The sequence below is a fragment of the Carettochelys insculpta genome, chromosome 2 (genome assembly GCF_033958435.1).
Source record: "Carettochelys insculpta isolate YL-2023 chromosome 2, ASM3395843v1, whole genome shotgun sequence".
Lineage (NCBI taxonomy): Eukaryota > Metazoa > Chordata > Testudines > Carettochelyidae > Carettochelys > Carettochelys insculpta.
The window spans coordinates 267,434,431-267,462,374 of NC_134138.1; the positions used below are offsets into that span (position 1 = coordinate 267,434,431).

The 27,944-nt window shown below is 43.8% G+C and overlaps 1 long non-coding RNA gene across 1 annotated transcript; it reads right to left on the bottom strand.

The window, feature by feature from the left end:
* Window positions 1-1,426: 1,426 nt before the first annotated feature.
* Window positions 1,427-27,939, bottom strand: LOC142008946 (uncharacterized). The gene is made up of 3 exons (XR_012644278.1): window positions 23,753-27,939; window positions 21,845-21,942; window positions 1,427-1,438 (listed from the first exon to the last, which is right to left on the bottom strand). It is a non-coding gene; the product is annotated as an uncharacterized LOC142008946 (long non-coding RNA).
* Window positions 27,940-27,944: the final 5 nt, after the last annotated feature.

Below are 27,944 nucleotides of genomic sequence, written 5' to 3' on the forward strand. Positions count from 1 at the left end.
TCGGCCATGGCTCTTCGAAACTGCCGCTTTTTGCTGCCGCGCAGCTCATCCAGACAGAGGCCCTTTTCGAAAGGACCCTGGGAACTTTGAAATCCCCTTATTCCTATCAGCAGATAGGAATAAAGGCTGTGTCTACACTAGCCCAAAACTTCGAAATGGCCGTGCAAGTGGCCATTTCAAAGTTTACTAATGAAGCACTGAAATACATATTCAATGCCTCATTAGACTGCCAGCAGCCGCGGCACTTTGAAATTGACGCCGCTCGCCACCACGCGGCTTGTCCAGATGGGGCTCCTTTTCGAAAGGACCCAAGCAACTTCGAAATCCCCTTATTCCTAACAGCAGATAAGAATAAGGGGATTTTGAAGTTTCTGGGGTCCTTTCGAAAAGGAGCCCCGTCTGGATGAGCCGCGTGGCGACGAGCTGCATCAATTTCAAAGTGCCGCAGCTGCCAGCATTCTAATGAGGAGCTGAATATGTATTTCAGTGCTTCATTAGTAAACTTCAAAATAACCATTTGCATGGCCATTTTGCAGTTTTGGGCTAGTGTAGATGTAGCCACTGGGATTTTGAAGTTGGCAGGGACCTTTCGAAAAGGACCCCTGTCTGGATGAGCGGTGCGGCAGCGAAAAGTGGCAATTTCAAAGAGCTGCAGCCGACGGCATGCTAATGAGGCGCTGAATATGTATTTCAGCGCCTCATTAGTAATCTTCAAAATGGCCATTCGCATGGACATTGCAAAGATTTGTGCTCGTGTAGACATAGCCAAGGTAATATAAACATACATAACTTTATGAGCCCAAACTCTTGCAGTCCAAATGACTGGATCGTGCACCCTTGAAGTGAATGGGAGTTTTACCTTTGACATCAGTGAGATCAGGATCAGGTTCAAAATGAACTCAGGTTTTTACAAATCTCTTTAGCATTCATAAAAATAAGCAATCATCTGCCAGTTGACTTAAGGTCAACTGTTTTTGGATGTTTGCTTTCTTATTCATAAAAAAGATATTTCAGTGTAAACTATGTGACATGCAACATATTGTAAACAATGAGACGCACCCAATGAACTATAAACTCTGAAAAAAATTAATAAGGTCATACACTGTTCTCTGGCTGTTTGCTAATGATTGAGTTCTGAAAATAAATGTAGATGTTCTTGGCTGCTAAAATATCTATGAACAAACTGCTCACAGAGCTAATGAAAATCATCCATTTATTGACTTGTCCAATACATTTAGAGTTTTATTCAAGAGATACTGTGTTGTCAACTACAGGCAAATTCACCGGACCATCTTCATCCAGAGCAACATCCTGAAGAGCAATACTTCTTCATTGTGATCATGTAGTAAGTCTGATTTCACTCTTTCAAATGCTTTACTTCACTCTGTCAGAGGGCTGGCTGGGTAGTGTCTGTTACCCAGTCCCTGGAGAGACCAATCTGAAAAGTATACTAGTACATCAGCAGGTAAAAAGTATAACTACCTCTCATTATACATTAGGGCTATGGCTACACTAAAGGCATCTGTTGACAGAAGTTATGGTTGACAGGGAAATCTCGACAGAACATCTGTCAGCAGATTGCATCTACAGCCAACTTGCTCTGTCGAAAGTGAACTGCCAGGCTACACTGCTGTCTGGTGCCAGAAAGCAGAATGGCAGCTCTGTAAAAAGGGCTGCCCGGCAACCGGAATTCCTCTCTGTTGGCAGGCGTGTCCACACTGCACTTCTGCCGACAGTTCTCTGTCGATGGATTGTTATGCCTCAGATTTTTCAGGGATAATACTGTCAAGGCAAATGCACAATTCTGTCCAGACTCTATCAACAGAATGCTTTAAGTGTGTAGACACTCACTGATTTATGTAGACAGAAGGCCCCTTCTGTCAACAAAGCTCTCTAGTGTAGACCCAGCCTAAGTGGATTCTGCTGATCTGACTGCTGCATAAGTACTTGCATATTATCAGAGAGGTAGCCAAGCTAGTCTGTGTCTTCAAAAACAACAAAAAGTCTTGTGGCACCTTGTAGACTAACAGATATTTTGGAGCATAAGCTTTTGTGGGCAAAGACCTGCTTCATCAGATGCATGAGAACCACCTCCCCACTCACGCATCTGATGAAGCGGGTCTTTGCCCACAAAAGCTTATGCTCCAAAATATCTGTTAGTCTATAAGGTGCCACAGGATTTCTTGTTGTATTTGCATATTGGAGCAAATGTGAAAGACTTCCTATACACCTACCATTCTGACTTGTGCTGTCTTCCCTTTCAAGAACTTTTGGGTTGGCACTCCCTATTATTTCATTGAGAACACCTCTATTGAAATTGTAAAGGTCTGTCTGAAGCAACATGGCTGATTCACTGGGAGCCACTCTAGTCTTGAAGGACTCCATTTTACTAGGAAAAAAGTGTATTCTTACCTTATGTTTGCCATGAGGTAAAATACTAGTGAAGCTTTCATGCATGTTAGGAAGCCCAGGTAAAAACTAGGGTTAGGGTTAGGGTAAATCAATCTTGTAAGTCATGATAACACTACAGCCTAACTTGTCTGCAATAGGACTTTATCTTGTATCAACTAACATGTGGTAAGGATACTCCCTTTTTCCTAGTGAAGACATGACTCAATAACTTCCAACCCAATGCCCAATGGAATGAGGAGAGCTGTGCTGTTGGGAGGGGTCATTTTTCTGATCTGAGTTAAAACTAAGGTCCTGACCAACTTGTGGTTGGTAAAATCCCATGTTCATTGTCCACCAATATTTTTCCAGGTTAAAGAAATTGTAATCTGTCTGTGTTCATATCACCTCATATATCAATCAGCAAATGAGGCATGCTACCTTTGTGGCATTAGGGAAACTTTTCTTTCCATTTCCCTTGCCGGACCTGTTCACGGTGGCTTCTGTTTCCAGGGCTGTCAATCTGCCACCTTACACAAACACTACATTCAATTAAAAGAGGGTCACTATATGGCCAACCTTTCACTGAATAATTCCAGCTTTTGTTATAGTGACCTGCCCTTGTAGATTTGAAGAGAGCTTTGAATACACACCCATGAGAGCAGGAAATGTCTTCTCTGGAGCACTTGTAGAACTGCCTGGCTTAAAAAATACACTGCAGAAAGAATGAAGCCTGACTGCAAAGAAGTGGGTTTTTTTCCTCCATGAATAGGATCTCAAATTAGCAGCCAAAGTGAACCATTATGCACCCTGGCCATATGTCACTTTCAATGTATAAGGCCTTATACTCTGCTAACAATCATTTTAAACTATACCTATTAACAAGATTGCACATTTCCATAGTCATAACTCTGTTCATGCCAACACACAGACTACAAATAGATGAGAATGATCATACCAGACAGGAGATGAAATTTTTGAAACAATGGGCAAAGCGGGTACATACACACACAACTCTGTAAAACCTGCCATTGTCATCTCTCTAGTGTCTTTTTTAATGGCATAAACTTCTTCAGATGAATCTTTTTTTAGAATACACTTTCTTTAGGTTGCTAACATCCTGTGTCTCAGTTGATGGCATGAGATTGTCTCAAAAGAAGCTACTGCACCATGCTCAAGAGGATAACAATCACAATGGATATGAGCTGTAATAAACCCCTTAAGGCACAGCCTGGCTCTGAGGACAGTGCAGAAGTGCAATGCTCCTTAAATAGGCCCAGTGTTTGCCAGAACTCCAGGGAGACAATAGGTTCCTCTCTACTGACAGCTGCACTGGTCTTTGTGCAGCTGAGTACACGGTCTGTAACTGTGCTGGTCTTTTTTGTGAATGTGTAAAAAATAGAGAGAGAGGGTGGTCCCAGGGACAGGGCTCTGGCCTGGGACTCCAGAAATGGTTTATTCTTTGTCTTGTCACCCTGATGCATGACCACGGGCAAGTCACTTAATATCTCGGTACTTCTGTTTCCCCCTCATGCTTTATTTTTTGTGTGTAGTGAGATTGTAAACTTATAACTAAGTTTATAACCTTGAGGCAAAAATTACTAGATAATGTTCAACAGTCTTGAACAGGTGATCAGACTAGATGATCATAATGGTCCCATCTGGTCTTGAAAGTCCATGAATCCCTTTGTGTGTACAGTATGCAATACAGTCAGGACCCCCACACTTAGGTATGGTCCCTTTAGGCACTGCCACACAAATAGTAAAACTTGTGCTTGGTCCAGCCCTGAGAAAGCAAACATAATCCTTCCCTCAGTGTCTCAAAGATTTTTTGTTAGGTGTTTTTGTTAAGTGTTGCCTTGGCAACCCCTGTGCAGAGATCTAACACACTGTCTGTGCAACACTGTTTGTGAGAATCTATGTACTTTGCTACGAATGTAATAAACTGGTCTAGTAATGATAGTGCTATTGCCTGAGTGTTCCGGAGTCGGGGGGGCAGGTTGTGCGGAAAAAGATACACATTTAGCAACTTGCAGTCAGCTTTACTAACTGCAAGTTGCTTTATTTATTAGTTTCTTTAGACTAACTCACGCACTAACAGTTGGAAGATAACTGCACTAAAACATTAATGTTTTCCATAAAAGATTATTACAATCATCACATCATGTCATTTACAGGGGAATATGTTTACCTTCCAGCAGCGCGTGCTGTGTGACCCACAGGCAGTGGGGCAGCAGAACACAGCTGATGCAGCACAGGAGTCTCAGTGAAACCATCAGAGTAGAACTGACCTGGTGCTTTGGCCTTGTGCTGCCTTTTAACACAGGGCGAAATTATTAAAAAGTTCAGTTTTTATTAACTACCAAAATTTCAGTGACTTGTTTTCTGCACCAAATATGGTAAGGTGTCTGCCCTATTCCCACAGTCCTGATGGCTTGGATGGGAGATTTTGTATGTTTGGCAAATTCATTGGGTGAAGCAACAATACTCTGCTCTGCTACATTGATAGGTTGGGCTCAAAATGGAGTTGATGAGGTGAAATTCTAAAAACTCTATTACACATGAGGTCAGATGGCATAACTTAAAGTTGACCAACTGATCTTAAAATCTAAGAATGATGATGAGTTCAAACGAAAATACGTCAGCTGTACTTATGCTTTTTTATATATATATATATATATACACACAGTGTGCTGCATGTTGATCCCCTTTCAGCATACATATAATATAAACTTATTGGAGCCACAGAAGAATCTGAAGGAATGAGAAGGCCACATTATCTAAAAGGCCAACCAGCTTTTAATGGAGGTCAAACCCTAATTCAGCAGCGCCTGCTTTGTGTAGAAGAGATGACAGGCAGCACGCCTTCCACTAGAATGTTTTGTTCTGTCCTCTTCTGACAACCTGTGTCTCCAAGCACACCTACCTGCTGCACACCTAATAAGATGACAGTGTAGCAGCAGTAAGCCACGCAAAGTACATCACTGCCTACAATGACACAATGAACAAAGTCCCTCCAAAATCATCAGAGAGATTGAGGCTTTCTCAGATGGCACCGTCTGGCAACGATGTGAGGAAATACATACACTATGTGTCCTGACCTTTGGGATGCCAAACCAGTGGGGAAACAAATTCTAAAAGTTACAGGCACTTTGAAAACAGTATACTACCTTAGTGAGGGAACCCTCCTGACCTAGCATTAGCCTACCTGAGGGTTTCTGGAAAGCATGGTCGTTAGACAGGAGATGCAATCACTGAGGGAGAGGAAGTGGGCTGAGAGCCAGCTGGGAGATGAAATGGAGTGTGCTATCTCTGTACAAGGATGGAATCTTGAGTTCCAAAGTAGAGTGAGGGCTAGAAGACATCTCTCCTCCAGCTAGCTTCCCTTATGGGACCAAGACAGCAACGCATGCTGTAAGTTATAGTTCCCAGCATGGCTGCAGTTACTTGTCCAGGATTCCTTCAAGACTACCAGGAAGGAGAGTGGGTGTCAGGAGTACATAAATAGATCCTCTCTCCAAGTATCTCCCCAGTCTAAGGGATGAGAGTGTCTCTCCTAGATAAAGGGCAAGTCAGTAGAGATATACAGTTTGAAAATGGACTTTGGGGCAAACCGCTCTTTGAAGGAGAGTTACTAACTCCATTGTAAATTTGCAGTGTTGCCACACTCACATGCTAAAAAAATTGAGTCAGGATCACAAACATCATGAGACAAGCTCAAAAATATTGAGGGATTTTTTTATAATGTTGGGTTATTTTTATTTGTCTTCTGGAGATTTTTGAACACTTAGGGACACTGTGTCTAAGCTTGAAGGCTAGAAACTTTCCTTTTTAAAAAAATGAAAGCTAACGTTCCCACATATTCACATCTCTAGGAGCTGTGGTTTTAAGAAAAGCACCAAATACTGTGAGAATGAGCTACTACGTTTGTGAAAGGATTCCTCTTGGGAGGGCCCCTGCTACCTGCTGAATCAGTGGCAAAGAGAAGCTTTGACAAGGAGAGCTTTCTTTTTATATTTTTAGGAAAACTGTGTGGATGTGGCTTTGGTTGGGCCTGGCCTGCCACTTCCTTCCAGTGAGAAAATCCTGCAAGCCATCCCAACCCATACAAACCAAAGAACTGTCAGCAAGGATGCCAGGGCTCCCAGCTGGTGGGTGGCAGCAATAGGAGAGAGGCAACCCAAGATCCATACAATGTAGGTCTTTGATTAATACTAACCTTTGAACTGCGCCCAGCATTCTTCGCTTTGAGTACTGTATAGTCTCAAGAATCCAGTCGGGAAGTGGGGTGGGGGGAGTGAAAAGCAGTGGATGATCATGTCAAGTGTCACACGAAGAAAGAAATGTCACAGCTTTCTAGCTCTCTTAACTTCTCTTGCTGCTTAGAACTCCAGGAGCAACTGCAGATTCATTAGGCTCCCTAGACTGCAAACTACATCTCTCCTTTTTTTTGCCATGTTAGGTGTTCAGACGGAAGGTCAGCAAACTGTACTATTCAAGTCTATCAAAACAAAGACATGCTCAGATTTGAACTCTGGAGTAAGCAGATCCAATTCTGTTGAAATGAATGCAGGCCTACACTACTAGACCATAGTTCCACAACTCAAACTATCTCATGGCTTTCCTTAAACACACTGGCCGTGTCTACACTAGCCCCAAACTTCGAAATGGCCACGCAAATGGCCATTTCGAAGTTTACTAATGAAGCGCTGAAATGCATATTCAGTGCTTCATTAGCATCCGGGCAGCCACGGCGCTTCAAAATTGATGTGGCTCGCCGCCATGCGGCTCATCCCGACAGGGCTTCTTTTCGAAAGGACTCCACGTACTTCGAAGTCCCCTTATTCCCATGAGCACATGGGAATAAGGGGACTTTGAAGTAGGCGGGGTCCTTTTGAAAAGGAGCCCTGTCTGGACGAGCCGCGCGGCGGCGAGCCGGATCAATTTCGAAGCGCTGCAGCCGCCTGCATGCTAATGAAGCACTGAATATGCATTTCAGCACTTCATGAGTAAACTTCAAAATGGCCATTTGCGTGGCCATTTTGAAGTTTGGGGCTAGTGTAGACGTAGCCACTGTGATATACAAAAATATCTGTGACACAGATGATCAATTGCTGAACATTGCCCTCTGAGAATGGAGACAATCAAGATAGCAGCTCTGTTACACCTGCCAGAGTCCACAAATGCATGAATGCCCTTAGGTCCAACTGCTTCAAAAGCTGTGAGTGGGCCTCAGCATGGACACCTTGGACCCAATTCAAACCAGATGCAATTCCTTGGACTGGAACCAATTAGCACCTGGTTCCAACACATGTGCATTTGATGCCTTGTCTTTATCACCTGAAGAACACTGACCACTGAGAGCCCCATAACCAGGTTTAAATCAAGATTCCAAGGGATCAAAGAGAGCTGTAGATTCCAGAGAATGCAGATCAAAATGATTAATCTGTTTTATTTTAATTTTGCACCCTTCATTTCCCTTTAAATAGCTTTATTTGTTTTCCAGTCAATAAGACTGATTATATTCTTTCTTTATGGTTAGGGGTTTTTTTAGATTTCGCATGGTAATTAATGAACTTTTTTTCAGCATAATAACCTATCACAGTAACTAAAATATTAAACCACAATTGCTGCCAGACCTCAGAGAGTGTGAGACATATATTGTTCAATAGCCACTTTGTCTTTATCTCTTAAATTACTGTTTGCAGTTTGCTCTGCATTTTTGGGTTAGTAATAGGATTTGCTGATTTGTATGAAGAATGAGATATAAAAATAAATTGTATTGTACTCTTAATTACATATTCTAAATTGTTCTGGTGACTCTTATAGCTCTCATACAATAACGTTTAATGATCTCTTCTCTTTATTGTTTTGCCTTGTAATCTAAAGTGCAATTTCATTCCAGAATTTCTGCACTGGGGTCAGGGTTTCTACTTTACTAAGGAGCCATAAGAAAGGGTATGATGCCCCCTCCACCCTTTGATACTCACCTCCTCCTGGGCCATGACTAACAGCTACTGACCCACACTTCTCTATTACTAGGAGCAAAGGGGACTTAGATTTGAAATGACAAGAAACGGGATCTAAATTCAATGGCATAGTGTCCTCCCTGCCTAGGGAAGTTCCCTTCCTGGATGATCTGTGGGAATCAGGGTAGGCGGGGAAAGAAAGAAGTGACATTAGAGAGTAAGACTGCTCCACAAAATCACTCGAGTCCATAACGCTGATCCACTTGGCATAATTGTATGTATTCATTGTCTTCTTCCATTCTGTGACTTCCCTCCCCCCATGAGGGGAAGTCTGGGGACAACAGAGTTCATATCCACGCGTAAGGAGAAAAACTTCATACCCGAGATAGCAGGACTAAAACTCCCTCCCTAGCTGATGTTGTGGTAGCTGCTCTGCAAGGGCACACTTGCAATTTTCCCAGAGTCCTCAAAGCAGGTGAGCTGGATCTTTCTTTGCAAGAGGATGAGTGAGGCTGCTTTCAAAGCCTGTAAGCACCACCCCTTAAATTGCCAACAGAATTGCTGATAAACTATGTGAGTCTTATGTGTTAGTCTGTACCTGCCAAAACAACAAAGAGTCCTACGGTGCCTTAAAGACAAGCAGATTTATTTGGGCATCAGCTTTCATGGGTAAATGCCACTTGTCAGATGCAGGGACTGGAAATCACAGGGATAGGGATACATATATGTACTGGCACAGGGAAAGAAGGGAGTTATTTATCAAGCGCAAGACCAGAGTTAATGAGGTCAGTTCAGTCAGGGTGGATGTGGCTCACTCCTAGCAGTTGCAGGGAGGTGTGAACGTCAAGAGAGGGAAAATTGCCTTTGTAGTGAGATATCCATTCTAAATGCTTATTTCCTCACCCTGGCACCTGTGTTCATCTGGCCTCTGACCTGCCCTCTTCATAGACCGGGTTCAACTGTCTCATTCTGCCCAAAGCTAGTCTTCACTACCTGCCCAGTTAGTTCAGCCTAGGGGTTAGAGCCACTCAGGGACCTGGGTCACCTTGCACTTTTGCTACTTGCAAGTATTTCACACTCATAAGAAATAAAATAAAATTATATTTTAGAGTTCAACTGTCATAAAAATGTTGGTTCCTCAACTCCTTCCTTAATGAGCTACATTTTATGCAATAACAATAGCAACTGCAGGCAGAATCATTATTAAAATCTCTTTTAACAATGTGATGTTATTTTGTGTCTTTCATTTCCTCCGCTATTATAGAATTCAGATGCGTTTCATCTATTAATATTAGCAGTCCCTTTATTTTTAAAATTTTGATCAGACACAAAATTAAAGGGGGGAAAGTGTTGAATTCTTGTTATGGGAGATACATGGATACTTCTACATATTCTTTTAAATAAATCTTCTGTTTTTCCCCGCCCAGTGGTTCTTGATTTCTATCTACTGCCTTGGGAGATGGCAGGGGTGGTGGAACAGGGGTTAAGACACCCTTGTGCTGTCATAGCAGGGACGGTGGAACAGGGGTTAGAAGACCAGGGTGGTCTCATGGCAGGGGTGTTGGAACAGGGGTCAAGAGACCACCATTCTCCCACTTTTGAAAGTAGATGGGCCATCCTTTCTCCACTGCCTCCCAAAATCCCAGCCTCAGCCAGGTCAGAAGCCATGCAAGAACAGCCCATTGAGCCCAAGAAGTAGGGTTACCAACTGTCTAATCGAACAAACCAAACATCCGCCTTCTGCTGTGCCCCTTCCCGAAGCCATGCCCCTTCTCAAAGGTCCCACCCCTCCTCAGTCTATCCCCCATCCCCTCTTCATTTACTCTCCCCTATTCTAAATCACTTTCAGTGGGCTAGGGAACGGAATTGTCATGCAGGAAGGGATGCAGGCTGCGGGGTGGGGCCAAGGGGTTCAGTGTGTGGGAGGGGGCTCTGGGCTGAGCCTGAAGCAGGGATTTTGGGGTGTGCGCTCTTGGAGGGAGTTTGAGTACAGGAGGAGGTTGAGGGCTGCACACAGCTGTCTGGGGTGGGGGATGTGGAGAGAAACACATTCTGGGCATTGCTTACCTCAGGTACCTCTTAAAAGTGGTCAGTCTGTCCAACTTCGAGGCTCAGGGGTAGCCAGCTGGTTCTGCCACTGCAGCGCCCATTGGCTGCAGTTCCCAGTCAAAGGAAGCAGCGGAATCAGGATGACAAAGTGCATGGAAACCCCTTTGGCTGGTCCTGCACCTAAGAACTGGATAGGTCAGCCCTTCCAGGAGCTGCACAGAACCAAGGCAGGCAGAGAACCTGCCTTGGCCCTGCTTTGTCACTAACTGAATTTTTGGCCTATTAAAATCTCTGGATTGCTACTAAAAGTAACTGGGAGATTGAAACCACTTCTGGTAGACTCCCAGCCAGTCTGGGAGGGTTGGTAACACAACCAGACAGCTGCAGGGAGTTGTGGACTCTCTATCTGCCTGTGGTGAGAGTACCCAGCCTGTGTCCTCACTCACTAGGGGCGTTTCTACACAGGCTGCTTCCTTTGGAAGTGGCATGCTAATACACGGAGCAAAAGATGCTAATAAGGCACAGATGCAAATTCCCTGTGCATCATTAGCATACATCATGTGATTTGGAGTCCGCAAAACCGTTCTTCCGGACTCCAAAACGCTGTGTAGAAGTGCAGCCCTGGGGGGACTTCTGGAAGGAAGTCCTTCTCTGGAGGCCCCTTCTTCCTGAAAATTTTTCACTCCGTGTATTAGCATGGCACTCTCCTTCAGAAGTGGCCTGTGTGGAAACGGTCTAGGCCTCCTGCCAAGGGCAGATGTCTGATTTGCAACTCCCCACAGTTGCCTGGGCAGCTCTTAATCCCTAGGCCACTCTTGCTGAAATATTTAGCCTCTTGCCACTTAATTCCTCTCCCCTCCCCAAAAATAAGAGGTGATCACTGGCAGATACAGAATAGGATCAGTTGCATGGGAGCCAGAAAGAAGTGGTGTGAGTGTGGGGATGCGGAATTAACGTAAGAGTTGGGTGCGGGAGCCAAAGGACTAGGCTGGTTGGAGAGCTGAAGTGATGGAAAGAGCTGGGTGGGCAAGCAATGGGCTATGGGAGCCTCACCCAGCTAAAATTGTGTTCGCAGTTGCATGGCTGGTGGCGTATGGCAGGACGCTGCACTGATAGTAGGGTCTGAGCAGGCCTGGGGAAGCAGAAAAGGTAGGAGGCAGCTTAGAGATGTCTGACTCCCTAGTACTGAAACCTCTTGGTGTCTGAATTGTTCCTGACTAAAGCACTGATTGCAAAATTTAGATAAACAGAAAGCCATGTAGTAGTTTGGCTTTCATTTCACCCCCAAGAACCAAATTATTGGCTGGTGTCTATGCAGAGACAGGTAAAGTGTAGAGGTAGATATATACGTCCTAATTTTTGGCTCCTCCAGTTCCTGTGAAGAGGCCATTCAATAGGCCCTCCATGCCAGGAACCACACAGGGAATTCTGGGACAGAGCCTGGCAGCGGAGCCCAAACATTTGTTTGTATATATCTTTGACTGTCAGCAATACCCATGGTGCTACTCCTGCTCCCAACTAAATCAATGGCAAATCTGCCCTAGTAGGAATAATCTGAATCAGAGTGGCATGGTACTGATCAGCATATGATAGCAAAATAAAGCTTCATTTGAAGGCTTTTTGTGTGTCTGCCTCATACCGTATATGAGGCAGGCCAGCACTGTTTGTGCTGTATAAATAGGACAGAATGTTTTCAAAGTCTTTTGAGGCACCACTCCGTTCCCTCCCCACCATCCCTGTGTCTTTTGAGGGAGTCTATTTCCTTCAGCCTTCATAAGAGCGATGCAGGAGCACTTCATCTTGGCCCTACTGGGCATTCTCATACATGTTCCTCACGCTCCAAGCACTGAAATCTGGAACAAAGGGCAAAAATCTGGGACAACCACTAAAAATATACCATGAAAACACCCCAGGGCAATGGTTTATAGGTCCCTCTGTACATACCTCAAGTGTGGAAGGAGGCATGAGGCCACAGGTAAAGCTAGGGAAAGTAAAAGCTCAAAGCAGCCCAGCTGCCAGGAAAGTGCTTTTACTGGGCTGAGGTTGGGATGTGGCACTTCTTTGATGTCTGCCTGTCAGCCCTGTTCTGGCAGACAGGCTTCAAAAAGGAGCTGTTGGTTTCCAGGCTTGCCTCACGTTTGTTTCAAGGTGACAGGGCTGATTTCAGTTTGACTTAACGGGCTGGTTTGCAAACTGTGAAACAGGTGCCAATTTAGCCTTTGAAGCTAAAGTGAAACTGTCCAACCTGCAGTGCACAGTTGTGGGAGCAATATGAGAAACAGCTGTGGTGAAAGCAAATGGGATGGGCATTGACTTTCTCCTGCTATGGCCCACAGTATGTACTATAATACTTGGCCTACACTAGGTCTACACTAGGTCGAATTTAGGTGACTTAGGTTGAATTTCTAAGGGATCACTTCACACTACAGGGTCCAGTCCATCAACTTTAAGGGCTCCTAAGGTTGACTTTTGTACATCCGCTTTTCATAAGAAGCAATGCCAAATTCAATCTTGCACGATCACTCTTAGGGTAATGCAAATGGAGCATGGTGAGATTTGACATTCTTGGCTTCCTGGAGGTGTCCCACAGTGCCCCATTGCGATCACTCTTGTCCCCACTTTCAGCTCTGCAGTTCTCCAGGTGTGCAGGAAGCAGCCTGGGAAAATTTTGATTTAATTTTCTATTTGGCCAGTATGGTGAGCAGAGCAGGCAGCACACCTCAGCAGCACATTTGACCATGAAGTCCCAGGGTTGCAGACGAACTCCAGCATAGAGCGTGCAGGAGATGCAGGACCTCTTTGCTGGGGGCAGGGGCAGAAATCTGTGCTGGGAAAACTATGAAGCAGCAAAAGAAATGCAGACATATATGCTAAGATCTCATAGCATCTGGAGGAAAAAGGATATACCAGGAACACCCAGCAATGCTATGTGAAAATAAAGGAGCTCAGTCAGGCATACCATAAAACAAAGGAAGCAAATGGACTTCCTGGGTCATCGCCACAAACATGCTGCTTCTTTGAGTAGATGCATGTGATTCTAGGGAGTGACCCAACCATTGTCCCTACAGAGAGTCTGTGGATATCCCCTAAGAGATTCCTTGGGAATCCTCTGGAGACAGTAAAGAGGACATGATGGAAGAGGAAGAGGACAACAGTGGTTAACAGATAAATGGAGCAGCTGATATCACTGAGAACCAGAAACTTTTTGTAATGCTGGATACTATTGCGTTCTCCCAGGACACTTCACAGCTGATCCCTGAGAGTAGGGAGGGCACGTCTGGTGAGAACCCATTTTTAATCATGCTACAAGTGGGCTAAGGCAATTGGGTGTGATCTGTGGCAGGTGCTGAACTACACAGCCCAGGAACAAATTGTTAATGTGTCTGGGGATGGAGCGCCGATCTTCTTTGCACATCTCCATAAAGGTCTCAGACAGGCACTCTTTAGTTCTTCTCACAAGGGTTTTAGGGAGGCCTACCTTATTCTGACCTCCTCAGTAGGACACTTTTCCACACCAAGCCACCAGCAAGTAATGTGGCATCATGGCACCACAGAGTAGTGCAGCATACTGACCTACCTTGTGCCCACATTCAGTCAGCATATGTTCCTTATCAATATTTGTTAGTCTGAAGACACTAATAACTCTTTCTGCAACTTAGAAAAAGCAGGGGAAAGAGCATTAGGCTACTATATGATAGCACAAGCTGTTCAGCCATGTCTGGACCACCCCCACTACTCCCCCTGGGCTGCTGGGGGAAGAGACCACATGGTGACCGAGACAGAGACAGGCAGACAGCCACAAAGAGGAGAGCACAAGCTTCTATGCCATGTATAGACCACCACACTTCCCTCCCTGGGCTGCTGGGGGGAAAGGACATTTTCACTGTTCTAGCCAAGGGGGTCGGGGGGGAACAATTCAGTGACCAGCTACAGCTAAGAAAGCACAAGCTGCTCTGTCACGATAGGACTATCCCCCTCCCTTCTCTGGGCTTCTGTGGGAAGGGAAATTTTCAGTCCCAGACAAGGAGGCATGGGGGATCATGTGGTGACTGAGAGAGCTAGGCACACACCCCCACACACACTTGCAACGTGCACAGCTGCAGAAACTATTTTTGCAATCATAGACTTGAAAACATGCCCCCAATCTGTGCCTTGCCATGGCTGGAAGCGAACCATGCCAAGCAGATCCCTTAAGGTCTCTGCGTAGTACCTGCTGAAGAGATAATTTAAAAGCCAAAATTTGTGCTTGCACAGAATATATCCTCCTTATCTTTCACAGAGGCCGTGGCTGTGAAATACATATTCAGCATCTCATTAGAATGCTGGCAGCCACAGCACTTCCAAATTGACGCGGCTCACTGTCGCGTGGCTCGTCCAGATGGGGCTCCTTTTCGAAAGGACCCGGCAACTTCGAAATCCCCTTATTCCTATCTGCTGATAGGAATAAGGGGATTTCGAAGTTGCCGGGTCCTTTCGAAAAGGAGCCCCATCTGGACGAGCTGTGCAGCAGTGAGCTGCGTCAATTTTGAAGTGCCGCGGCTGCTGGCATTCTAATGAGGTGCTGAATATGTATTTCAGCGCTTCATTAGTAAACTTCGAAATTGTCATTTGCCAGCCATTTTGAAGTTTTTGGCTAGTGTAGATGTAGCCAGAGGTTCATTCATGAGATTCTTTAGTGTGCTTTTAAACTTATATACTGTAAATGTATCTCCTTAATGTTTGGTCTTCACTTATGTTTTGTTGCAGTGTTCTCAAAAATAGGCTTTTTGACCAAGACTTGCCCCTTCCCCACCAGATGTTAGACTGGCACAGATCCACAGGAGAAAATGAATGTGGGAAGGTATGTTCACAGAGCAATGGAAGCCACCTGCATGGAGAGGACCCAGTTAAATGTGTGGAGGAAACCACACTGGAGGAGAGATGGGCCAATGGGAAAAAAAGAACAGACCGTGAACCAAGGAGAGAGCACAGAGAGTGTAAATTAAACACTCAGAAGGAGTTGTAGCTGATAAGGCAGCAAACAGAGCTCCTGTCATGCCTGTTACAGGGGTACAAGAGTCCCACTGGAGCCCATAATGAATCACATACCTTCCTCATCATGTTCCCTGACCTCCCATCTCAGTACTACAGAATGCATGGGGGAAAGACAAGTGCAGCCTTGCATTCCACTCCCAGGGACGCTTCTGAGAGCAGAAGGCTGACATTCCCCCAGCTTTGATGGCAAAATGCCCTTGCTTACCCACACCCAAGGCCCTGTCATAAACTCATTTAGTACCACCTAAATAAAAACAATTAATCTAAAAAAAACCCCAGTGTTTTATTCCTTGTGTTGCATGGGGCCAGTTACATGCAATACACATCATTCAGGGGGGACTGCCTTAAGAGCAACAGACATGACTCTCGTGTTGCTGGCTCATTATTCATATAGCTGTTTTTTCAAAACCTCTCTGATTAGCAGTGCCCCTCACTGTGCTCTCCTTATTTCCCTGGTGTCTAGCTGCTCATAAGTACTGGCCAGGTGATCTACTTCTGCCCTCCAGCCTGGCATGAAATCCACCCCCCCCCAAAAAAAAAAAGTTATGAAATACACAGCAGGCTGCCACCACGAGGGAAATGTTGCCTTCACTGAGATCTAACTGAGTCAAGAGGCTCCTGAACCTGGCTTTTAAATTGCCAAATGCACATTCTACTACCATTCTGCACTTGCTCAGCCTGTAGTTGAGCTGCTCCTTACTGTGTTTCAGGCTGCCTGTGTATGGCTGCATGAGCCAAGGAAGCAAGGAGTAAGTTGTTAACACAGAATCACTATTGGCATCTCTACATCTCCAATGGTGATTTTCTGGTCTAGGAAGAAAGTCCCATTTTGAAGCTTTCTAAACAGACCAGATTTCCTAAAGACGCACGTCATGCACATTTTCCAATCATCCCACATTGTGATCCACCAGTGCCTGCAACAACATGGAGAAGTATCCCTTGTGGTTTATGTACTATGTGGCAAGGTGATCTGGTACCAGGATGGGGATGTGTGTTCCAACTATTGGCCCACTGCAGTTAGGGAACCCCATCATGGTAAAACCATTCGCTATGTCCTGCACATTTCCCAAAGTCACTGTCTTTCATAGCAGAAGGGTAGTGATTGCCTCAGCTACCTGGATCACAGCAACTCCCCACTGTAGATTTGCCCACTCCAAGTTGATTGCCCACTGACAAGTAGCTGTCTGGCATTGCAAACTCCCACAGAACAACTGCCACACACTTCTGAGAGCAGGTCTCCTTTTGGTATCACAGCAATTTAGGGAGGGAAAAAGCACTTTGCAAAGTTCCTTGAAAGTGGCCTTATGCACACCTAGTTTTGTAGCTGCTGTTGATCATCCCATACCTGAAGAACAATGCGGTCCCACCAGTCTGAGCTTGTTTCACCACACCAGAACTGCTGCTGCACTATATACAAAGCATCAAGTGTAGCCAGCATCTCCCCATTCCTCCTCTCCAGTGTCTCACATTCATATATGACTGTGTCCTCCTTGGAGTTTTCGTTACTCTGAAGGCTGGTTAGGCTCCACACAAACCACAGCACCATGCATGAGGTGCTTATAATAGTTGCCAGAACAGTTTTAAGCTGTATGGGTTCCATGCTAGCCTTGCAATGGTGTCTGCACCGATATGAAAAAGGGTGCAAAAGCACATTTTGCTGTTGCTTTCAAAAAAGGAGGGGAAAGCACTATGGGATGCTGATGGCACACACCCACAACCACCCGCAGCACACTTGTCTTGTCATAAACTGGGACAGAAACCCACAATGTAATGGAGAAGTAGGAACTGTGAGATAGGTAGCCACAGTGCATTGAGTGCACTGTTGACACAAACCTGGCAATGCTAAGAGGTACACACTATCAACTTTATTATGTCAGTGTGGACATGCACCCTTGACTTTGTAAAAGTGGGTACTAGAAAACTGACCTTAACAAATTCAACCTATTTTTGTAATGTAGACATATGCTAACTAATCATCATTACATTTCAAAGCACTGCACAGTGCAAATTTCAGCTAATGAATGTAAGGCTGGTATATACTATCACCACTTTAGGGATGAGGGAGAGCCAAGCAGACAGGTTATTTGACTTGCTTATAATGGCACAGGGTATTCTGTGGCCAATTGGGGCTTATAGCTTAGAAAGCTGCATTCATCACTGATCCACTGGCCTCAGACATATAAGCAGCCAGGTCTGACCCCTGGTGAATTCTCTGAAAGTAGAGGGAGTCCTTGACATATATAGGGTCTGTGTAAACACTGCTCCTCACTCCAGCCCACAGCAAGGCTTCCAAATACAAGGACTATTATTAATCCTGAGCCTAGGCTATTCCCAGCTGCTGCAACAACCCACAGAAGCTGTTGTCAGCTATCTAGAGCAGTACTAGAGACTGTGCTTACCTGCCCTTTGGTCCAACCAGGACCCTGGTATAGAGGAGGGGCAGGTAGCCACCTTGACCCTGCTCCCCTCTGCCAGCTGCTTCCCAAAGAGGCTCAATGACAATGACTAATAGGGCTTGTCTACAATGGCACTTTACTGAGCTGTAACTTCCTTGCTCAGAGGTGTGAAAAAACACCCCTGAGCACAGCAAGTTACAGTGCTCTGAAGTGCCAGTGAATACAGGCTCCTAGCACTGGGAGCTGCACTCTTTGTGGAGGTGGTTTACCTAGTGCTGTGACCACACTGCTGTGTTGAAGTGTCTTGGTGCTTTAAACTTAGAAGTGTAAAAAAAGCCTAAATTGCTTTAGTTTGCCACTCTCTGCCTTTCTGGCTATCATTAAAATGAGGGGAGAACATTTTCTGTTACATTTTCACTCTTCCTTCTTTTACCACCCTTTTATTTACATAAAGGGCATGTAGACAACCATCTTGCAAATGAAATGATTTGGTGCTAGGAAAGCTGCTACTGCCACTGATGTTCTGCATTTCTATAGAGAGATCCATTTAAGGGTCTTTGCAAGTTCCATGGGCACTAATTGACAGATTAATAGATGTTAAAGCCAGAAAGACCATAAAGATCATGATATAGGATTTCAAAGTTTTTTAGCTTATACCCAACAACTTTGAACAGAACTAAAGCATTTCTTTTAGAAAAAACATGCAGTGGAGTTAAAGACTTCAAATAGAAGAGACAGTAAGCGTTTCAATGGTTAATTACCAGCACTGTTAAAAATGTGTTATTTTATTTCCAGTGGGAACTTTGCTTTCAGTTTCCAGCCATTTGATCTTTTAGTACCTTCATCTGCTAGATTTAAGAGCACTCAGGTGGTACATGAATTAAGCCCCATCACAGAAAAAGTTAAACTTGTCAAGAGTTGTTTTAGAGTGAAGTCACCTCACCTGCATCCAAATAGTACATATACGCTCAAGCCCCAGTTTAGAACTGCTTTGAATAGAGAAATCCCATTGACATCAGAGATGCATTGGATGGCATCAGGAGAGAGATGCGGTTTTGAAGTCATTTGGTCAGGAAACAAAACAAAGCACGAAGCAGGAGTTGGATTCCTTCTTAGCAAAACAGCTAGAAGAGCATTATTAGGATACAAACTGGTGAGTGCAAGAATGATGGTCACAAGATTCGAAGCAAAACTCTGCAACATTTCAGTCATTCAGGTGTATGCACCCATGTCGGACAGTACGGAGGAAAAGATTGGGCTATTCTACAAAGACTTGACAAAGACGGTGGAGGAGATACCGAAGAAAGATGTGTTGATCATCGGAGGAGATTGGAATGTGTAGGTTGGAAAAGGTAACGAAGGTTGGGAGACAATTAGGGGAAGGTTTGGATATGGAGAAAGAAATGAACCAGGTGAGAAACTGCTAGAATTTGCTACAGAGCATGAGATGATGATCTGCAACACGAGATTCCAACAAAAGGACTGTAGGAAGTGGACATGGCAATTGAATGATGGGAAGTCCAAGAACATGATAGATATGATTTTGATAAGAGGAAGATAGATAATATCAGTACAGCAGTGCCAAACTTTCCAAGGAGCAGATATAGACTCAGACCACAGTCTAGTGATTGCAAACATCAAGATAAAACTCAAAAGAAAATGTAAGACACAGTTTAAGAAAAGAAGAGATGTGGCGAGGCTATGTCAGGAAGAAACAGGGAATGCATACAGAACAGAGGTCAAAGAGAAGATTATGAATATCACCGCAGAGAAAGACCTAGATAAGAAAGTCACAGGGATAGCCATCACTATAGAAGAGGCAATTGAGGAGACTGTTCCAGAAGAAGAAAAGATCAATAAGAAGTGGATTACCCAAGAGACACTGAAGTTGGTTCAAGAGAAGAGAGCATTGAAGATCAGAACAGATGTTTCTGAGCTGGCAGAACAGCAATATTGGGTGATTTCTTTGGGAAGACATTTGTCACCCATTCTTTTCAAATGACCAAGCCACTGTAGTCTTCTGCTATTCAGGATCGCTATAAGGCTGGGTATACCAGATCTTGACAGGACATCTACATTTAAAACTTTATCTTGACAGTTGATATTCATAATTCTGCAGAGGTAGTGAAGATGGAAGCTGTTCAGTTTTTTCTCCTGGTTCAAGTAGGAGGTCCATGCCTCAAAACCAGATAGCAGGACACTCAATGCACATGCCTGATAGATTAGTATCTTTGTTTTCACTATCAGTTTAGGATTGTTCCATGCTCGTTTTGTAAGTCCACCAAAAATCATAGCTGCCTTTCCAATTCTGATGTTCAGTTCTTGGATAGGTTTGTGGTGACAGTAGATCCAAGATAACAGAATTGTTGGACAACATCAGTCCTTGAGGAGGGCCATTTAGGAGGTCTGGGGCAAATAATTTAAAAAAAAAATCTATCAGGGATGATGATAAGGTCAGTCCCCTCCCCTCACAGCAGGACCTGATGACTTCTCAGGGTCCCTTCCAGTGGTTCTTTGCCCACCAAAGTGTATGCTCCAAAATATCTGTTAGTCTGTAAGGTGCTACATTAGATTCTTGTATCTAATGTGCTGTTATCCAGAATGACCTTGGGTCGCTGAGGTATACCTTGAGTGAATACAACAGTTTTCTTCATGTTTATGTCAAGGGAAAACAACTTGCAGGCTCTGGACAGAGAATCCATCAGCGACTGTAGCATGTTTTCATTATAAGCGATGAGAGCTACATCATCTGTGAAGAGGAGTTCCCAGATGAGGACTGTATTGACCTTAGTTTTGGCCTTAAGTCTTGGAAGGTTGTAGAAAGAGCCATCTAATCTTGTGTGGAGAAATACATTGCTGCACAAGTTTTGAAATGTGCAATTTAGCAGAACAGAAATGCCCAGGAGGGTGGGGCAAGAACGCATCCTTGTTTGAACCTGCCATTCATTACAAATGGTTGCAATGTAGACCCATCATATTGCACTGTTGCAAAATGTTACATATACATAAGTATGGAGGCATGCATATCTCATAGAGCTGGAAGGGACCTTGAGAGGTCATCGAGTCCAGTCCCCTCCCCTCACAGCAGGACATCTCATTGTCCCTGACAGTTTTTTTTTTGTTCAATTGCTTGCCCCAGACCTCCTAAATGGCTCCCCTCAAGGACTGAGCTCCCAGCCCTGGGTATAATAGGCCAATGTGCTCACCACTGAGCTATTTATTAGCTTCTATTACAGCTACCTAGCTTTTCTGTGCACATACAGGTTTAGAGCTCTTTGCTACACCCTCTCTTTTCTTCATATTGTTCTACAACAGGATCATAACTACTATCAAATTAATATTTGTTTTTAAAAATTGCCTAATTATGTCACCATTTGAGACCCTAAATGATGGCTCCTTTAGAAATGTCCTTGTATTCTGAGTAAATATTATCAGGAAGGGGTTAGTTACACTTTTTAAATAATACAATAAAAGGTTTTTTTTCAATAAATAGTTTGCATGATTAAACTATGTCATTCAGAATAAGTTCAAAAGGGCTAGGATGCAAAGAGTTTTTAGGGTAATTTGGTATAAATAACAGTCATTGTGAAAAACAACTTAGCAGCAAGCTGCACCCACTCAGCAGTTTAAAAGCCTCATCTTGTATATAAGTAATGTAAGCTTTGCTCTAGTAAGCAATGCCAGTTCAGGCACTTCATTTTAAAGGGGCCAGAATGGTCCAAGATTTTTTAGATTTTTAGATACACCAGCGCCATACAACTTTAAATGAAACTATCCTGAAATAAAAAATAAATAAATCCAAATAAGTGCTTGCAAGAAAAATTAAAGCAAAGAGCTCTTTTTCCCCCCACTGTCAACATGAGAATTCCTAATTTCTCAGGGACTACCTCTGCATTCAAACATGCAGAATTATGAGCAAATACAGCTGTGTCAGTGAACAGCACCAATGCACCTCAGCTATGTGTTCAGGATATTAAAATACATGAGTTTAAACTTTTATTACTTCACCTTTTACAACAGTGGCAGACAACTTGCCACCCACAGGCTGAACATGTGGCTCATCAGGGTAAGCTGGTGGACCATCAGACAAGTTGTTTACAGGCCTGCTGAGAGCAGAGGGCAAGGAGGACAGTTACACAGAGGCCTAGAGCTTCAACCAGTCCAGTCAGCACCAAGGGCTGTGTGTCCTTGGCCCCACCCCTTCTGGGCATGGAGCCAGGCACTCCTCCCAGCTTGCCCTGAGGCCCACCTTGGCTGTTGACCATGCTGGTTGTTTAACATACCTCCTTAGGTATACCTTCCTGCAGCTCACCCTGGCTGGGAACAAGTGACTGCCACAATCACAAGGGGAAGATAAGACAGGTCACAGAGAGGTCAGCCTTGAGCAGCCTCTGCTGTCAGAGCACTGACAGCCCTCAGGGAGCTGTGAGTTGGAGCCCAGTAGAGTGGGAATGTCTGGGTTCCCCTATCAACAACCCCCTTGTAGGTCATGGGTCTTTGACCTGACCACTATGCAACACTGCATGACCAATGAACTCCCAAGTGTTATTACACAACATGTCACATAATTTCAAACTATTTTAGTCCACTAAGAAGTACATTTTACGTCTGGTGGTTTCTGATGTTTTATGTTTTGTTTATTTTTGTTGTTGCATTTTTCTGGAATAAAGAATTATTTAAAAATAAACCACACTGTGTGTTCCCCTTCTTATAACTGTAAGAGTGCATCTACACTTGCATTCCTCTTTCGAAAGAGGCATGCAAATGAGGTAAGTTGAAAATGCAAATGAGATATAAATTTGCATATTTGACACCTCATTTGCATAGTAGTTTTTCCTAATATCTAACCTACATCTCTCCCTCTTGAACTTCAGACCATTACTCCTTGTTCTGCCATCTGACACTACTGAGAACAATTTCTCACCCTCCTCTTTAGAGCTCCCCTTCAGGGAGGGTTGTCATTTCATCACACAACTCACATGATTAATTCAATAAAATTAATCACAATTTTAAAAATCACAATTCATCACTCTTAATTGCACTGTGAAACAACAGAATGTCAACTGAAATTTATTAAATATTTTGGATATTTTTCTCATATATATTCTGTATTTTAATTAAAATCAAACTGTATATAATATTATTACAAATATTTGTACTGTAAAAAGATAAAAACAAAATAAACAGTATTTTTCAATACACCTTATATAAGTACTATAGTACAATCTCTTTGTTCTGAAAGTGCAACTTACAAATGTAGATATTTTTGTTACATAACTACATTCAAAACCAAAACAATGTAAAGCCTCAGAACCTACAAGTCACCCAGTCCTACTTCTTGTTCAGCCAATTACTAAGACAAGTTGGTTTACATTTACAGGGGATGACACTGCATCTTGTTACTTACAGTTTCACACAAGAGAGTGAGAACAGGTATTTGCACGGCACTTTTGTAGCTGGCATAGCAAGGAATTTATGTGCCAGATATGTTAAACATTCCTATGCCCCTTAATGCTTTGGCCACCATTCCAGAGAACATCCTTCCATGTGGATGATATTCAAAATAAAGTATTAATTAAATTTGTGATTGAGCTCCTTGTGGGAGGAGAACTGTATGTCTCCTGTTCTGTTTACCCACATTCTGACATACATCATAGTATAACAGTCTTGGATGATGTCCGAACCCATGTTACTTATTTTAAGAACATTATCACTGCAGCTTTCACAAAACACAAAGAAGGTACCAATATACAATTTCTAAAGATAGCTGTAGCACTCCCTCCATGGTTTAAGACCCTGAAGTGCCTTCCAAAATCTGAGAGTAATGAGGAATGGGGCATGTTCTCAGAACTTTAAAAAGAACAACACTCTGAAGTGGAAAAGACAGAACCTGAACTACCAAAAATGAATACCAACCGGCTGGGGCATCTGACTCAGATATTAAAAATGAGTATGCATTGGCTGGTACTGATTTTGCATCATCACGTGGAACCGGTCATCATCCTGAACTCATGTTGCCTGAAGTGATAAATGAAATATGGACATATGAATCTTTAGCACATCTGGCAGCTAAATATCTTGCAACACCCGCTACATGCCCGTTCTCACTTTCAGATGACATTGTAAACAGAAGGGGCCAGCATTGTCTCCTACAAATATAAACAAACTTGTTCATGTGAGTGATTGACTGAATAAGGACTGAGGGGACTTTGCAGACTCTTACATTTCACACTGTTTTATTTTTGAATACATTTTTGTACATATTTCTACATTTGTAAGTTTAGCTTTCATGATAAAAAGGTTGCACTACAGTACTTGTATTAGGTGAATTGAAAAATACTATTTATTTTGGTTTTTTACTGTGCAGATACTTGTAATCATAAAGTGACCATTACATGCTTTTTACTGCATTGTAAATGAAATAATTATATTGAAAATGTAAAAAACATATCAAATAGTTAAATCGTATTCTATTAACAGTGTGATTAATTGCACAATTCATCTTTTTAATCACACAAGTAATCAATTATTTTTAATTGTTTGACAACCCTAAAAATATCCAAATATGAAACAACAGGAAAAGGCTGCTTGGGTGTTTGTGTGACAAATACTCTTTCCCAAACAGACAAGCCAAAGGGCCTTATTAGTCACTGTGTTGTGCTTTGCATAGTCACTTGCACCAGTGCAAATTGCATGCCTGTTGTATGCTATTAGTAGTGTTTTACACCCACTTTGCGTAAGTGTGAATGAAAGCGCAAAACAGTGAAGAAGGGTCTGCTGGGACTCACCTGTCCCTGACAAGAGGAACCATTGTGGTTTAATAGTGGAGACAGAGTTTAAATGTTTAGAGGACTGGATTAGTAGTTGGGATCTCTGGGTTCCAATCTTAATTCACTCGACGCAGTGGAAAAATCAGTCACCCAGTCTGTCTCTGTTTAGTTTCAGGTGGGTCAGGCAGTTTAATTAAGGAATAGCTGTATATGTGCTTTGAAATCTGAAAGAAAAGAGCAAAGTTTTTAGCGAGCTGCTGTGGGATTGTGTTTTGTATAGAATAGACAGATTAAAACAGAATGCTTTCGTCAATATAGCCACATTATTCAGTGAAGTAGCATCTTACACTCGTTGAAAACTCCCTTCTTGGTTTAGGCTTCATTTAGACCAGGGGTCAGCAACCTTTCTGAGGCAGAGTGATGAAATTTGACCTGTACATACAGTCTAAGTGCCAGAGATACTTTTTAAGTCACTAATAGTCCTATTTACAACAGCTTCATTAATACATAAATAAAGATGCAGAGCTTTACCATTGCGGTGGTGGTTGGCAGCATTAGCTGGTCTTTGGTAAGTTGACAGGCACCATGACTTTGAGCAAGCTCCTGGCTGCATGCTGGAGGATGGGGCTGAACTCCTGCCTCATATGTCAATGCAAATCAACTCACATGCCACTCTTGGTACTCATGCCAGAGTTTGCTGACCCCTGACTTACACAACAGGGCACTGCTAAGCTGACATAGCTAAACCAGTATAGTTGCTGTAGATCAGATATGCCTTATTATCTGTCTTGTGTTCTCCCTTGCCACACGTCGGACCAGTGGTATCTGTCCCCTAGAAACATTTTTATGATGTTGCTCTTTGTTCTTTGGGACTTTTTATCTGCTACTTGTTACGTTGCTCCCTTTACTTTCTAGGTAACTGACTTCCATTTTCACTAGCTGTTCTAGGTACATCATCTGCTAATACAAACATACTCTGCAATTTCTCTGACAGAGTCTTTGACATATGAAATCACAACTACTGTTCAATCTCATGTGCATTTTTCTGACTAGTACTAAAGAGACAATAACTTATTTGTTCTTGAAATAAAAAGCAGTCCTATACCACTTTAAAGACTAACAAAATGATTTATTAGGTGATGAGCTTTCGTGGGGCAGTCCTACTTCTTCAGATCTGGAAATTGTTTTTAGGAAGCCTTTTATGAGCTATTAGGCATGCCACTCAAGAAACAGGACCCCCACTGTGCTAGGTGCTGTACAAACACAGAAAATGTCCCTGCCTGAAAACTCATATAAAAGCTTTGCCAGAGCGTCTCTACATTTTGTTAAAAGCTTCATGTATTACACTTCTTTTTAAAACAAAATGCTCATTACAGTTTTTAAGGAACAATTCTTAGTTACTCTTACCTTCTTCTACACCAAAGGCAAATTCAGCTTCACTCCCCACTGGATAAATTAATGAGCTGACCTGAACTTCATTGCTCCTGTTGTTAAGCTTTGTTGCTGTTCAGCCTTTGGTGAAATGCTCTTTCCACTGTGAGCTTTCCCAGTATCTTGTTTTCCTCTGATCTGCACTGACTTAAAACTAATCAACTGCTGATGTCCTACTATGACAACAGTAACACAGAGGTAGCCGTGTTAGTCTGTCCTCCAACAAAACAAAGCAGCAGAAATGTAGACTTTCAAAGACTAACAAAATGAGTTATTTGGTGATGACCTTTTGTGGGACAAACCCACTTCTTCAGGTCCAAATAAATAATTTTGTTAGTCTTTAAAGTACTACACTTCTGTGACTATGACAAAGTTAATCACAGAAAGTGGCTTTCCTCTAGCAGTGTGCAATGACTCTGATTTGGCCAAGGCAAAACTAGTGTTTCTCAGCTCTCTTTAGAGCTTCAGTCTTCCAGCCCCAGTCTTCCAGCTACACATTTAAAGAGTCATTACACTACATTATTTATAATGTAACCTTTAAGGAGACAGGAGATATCTTGTTTTAAGTTTGTACAAAGAATGCCCAGTGAAAGGAGTGTTTGGTCTGTAACTAGAGCTCCTAGGTGATACTGCAATACAAATAATAGAAATATACACATCATCTTCCCAAGTCAGTAAGAATGAGATTTTCAACCACTCAGAGCATTAGCTTATCTCCCAGTGAAGTCTATAGGTGTTTTACCATTGACTTGATTGGAAGTAGAGTTAGGCCAATGCTGATAGCTTTTGAAACTCCCACTCTAACACTTTTTCAGCATAACAAATTATTTGGGCATTGCCAAAATGCAAGTAGTCTGAAACAACCCCAATATCTCTCTCAAAGGAAGACTTTCCTCAGTGTTTGATCCGTTGGGTCCCATTTATTGTTACTGGCCAAGATGGATTCAATAGCAGTTGCTTGGTAGGAGACACCGTTTGCAAGCTCTCTTAATTCTTTTGGGAAAGACACTCTTTCTTCATCACTTTCTTATAATATCTTCTATGGTTTCTAGTTGAGAAAACATCTTTCTTGCGCTCTCTTGCTTTCAGATGCTGGAGCAGAAGGCGACTGTCCACCTCCATCTCTCCTCTATCATATCTGCTGGGCAGGCATCTCTCTCCAGTTTGGACTTCCGTGGCTCCCAATTTCCACCTCCTGCTCTCAGCACAAGGTGCTGTACAGCTGCTCATCAGCCGAGTGGCAGAAGAGTCTATAGCGAGCGGGCACCGGCACAATGAGCCTTTGGAACTCACTGCCACAAGAGGAGACCAGAACCATGGCTGGATTGGGAAGCGGCTGAGGATACCCCATGGCGCACACCAGGGAGGGCACCAACGCCAGCCATGGTTTGGAAGGGGCGTAAGACCTCCTCCTTCCGGGCTGGACCCACTGGGAGCGGGAAGGGGTGTGAGGTGGGAACTCCCCTAAGGGCAGGGTATCCACCACGCTCCCCCCTGGCCTTTGCCTCCCAGGCAGCCAGGCCTGGCCCCGAGCCACAGGCAAGGCGTGGGCGGGCATTCAGAGCGGGGGAGGGGGAAGGGGAGGACAACGGCTCCCGCCTCTTTCCCGCCCCCGGCCCACGCCTTGACGGGCAGCGCCTCCCCCCACTCGGCGGACGGGCGGCCTCAGCGCCCCTCGCCCCCGCCCGCCTTTGTATCCAACATCCGGGTCCCACGCCGGCTCCGGCCTCTCCCCCCTCAGGAGCCATTTTGGACTCGGTTCAGGTTTTTTTTTTTTTTTTTGGTACATGGCCCCTCCAGAGCCGGCCTCTGCCGCCGCCCTGTCCCGCGCCGGCCGCCGGTCGCTCCCCTTGCGCCCGCCCGCGCGAGCGATGCCTCGGGCCGGATCCTCTCCCCAGCCGCAGCCA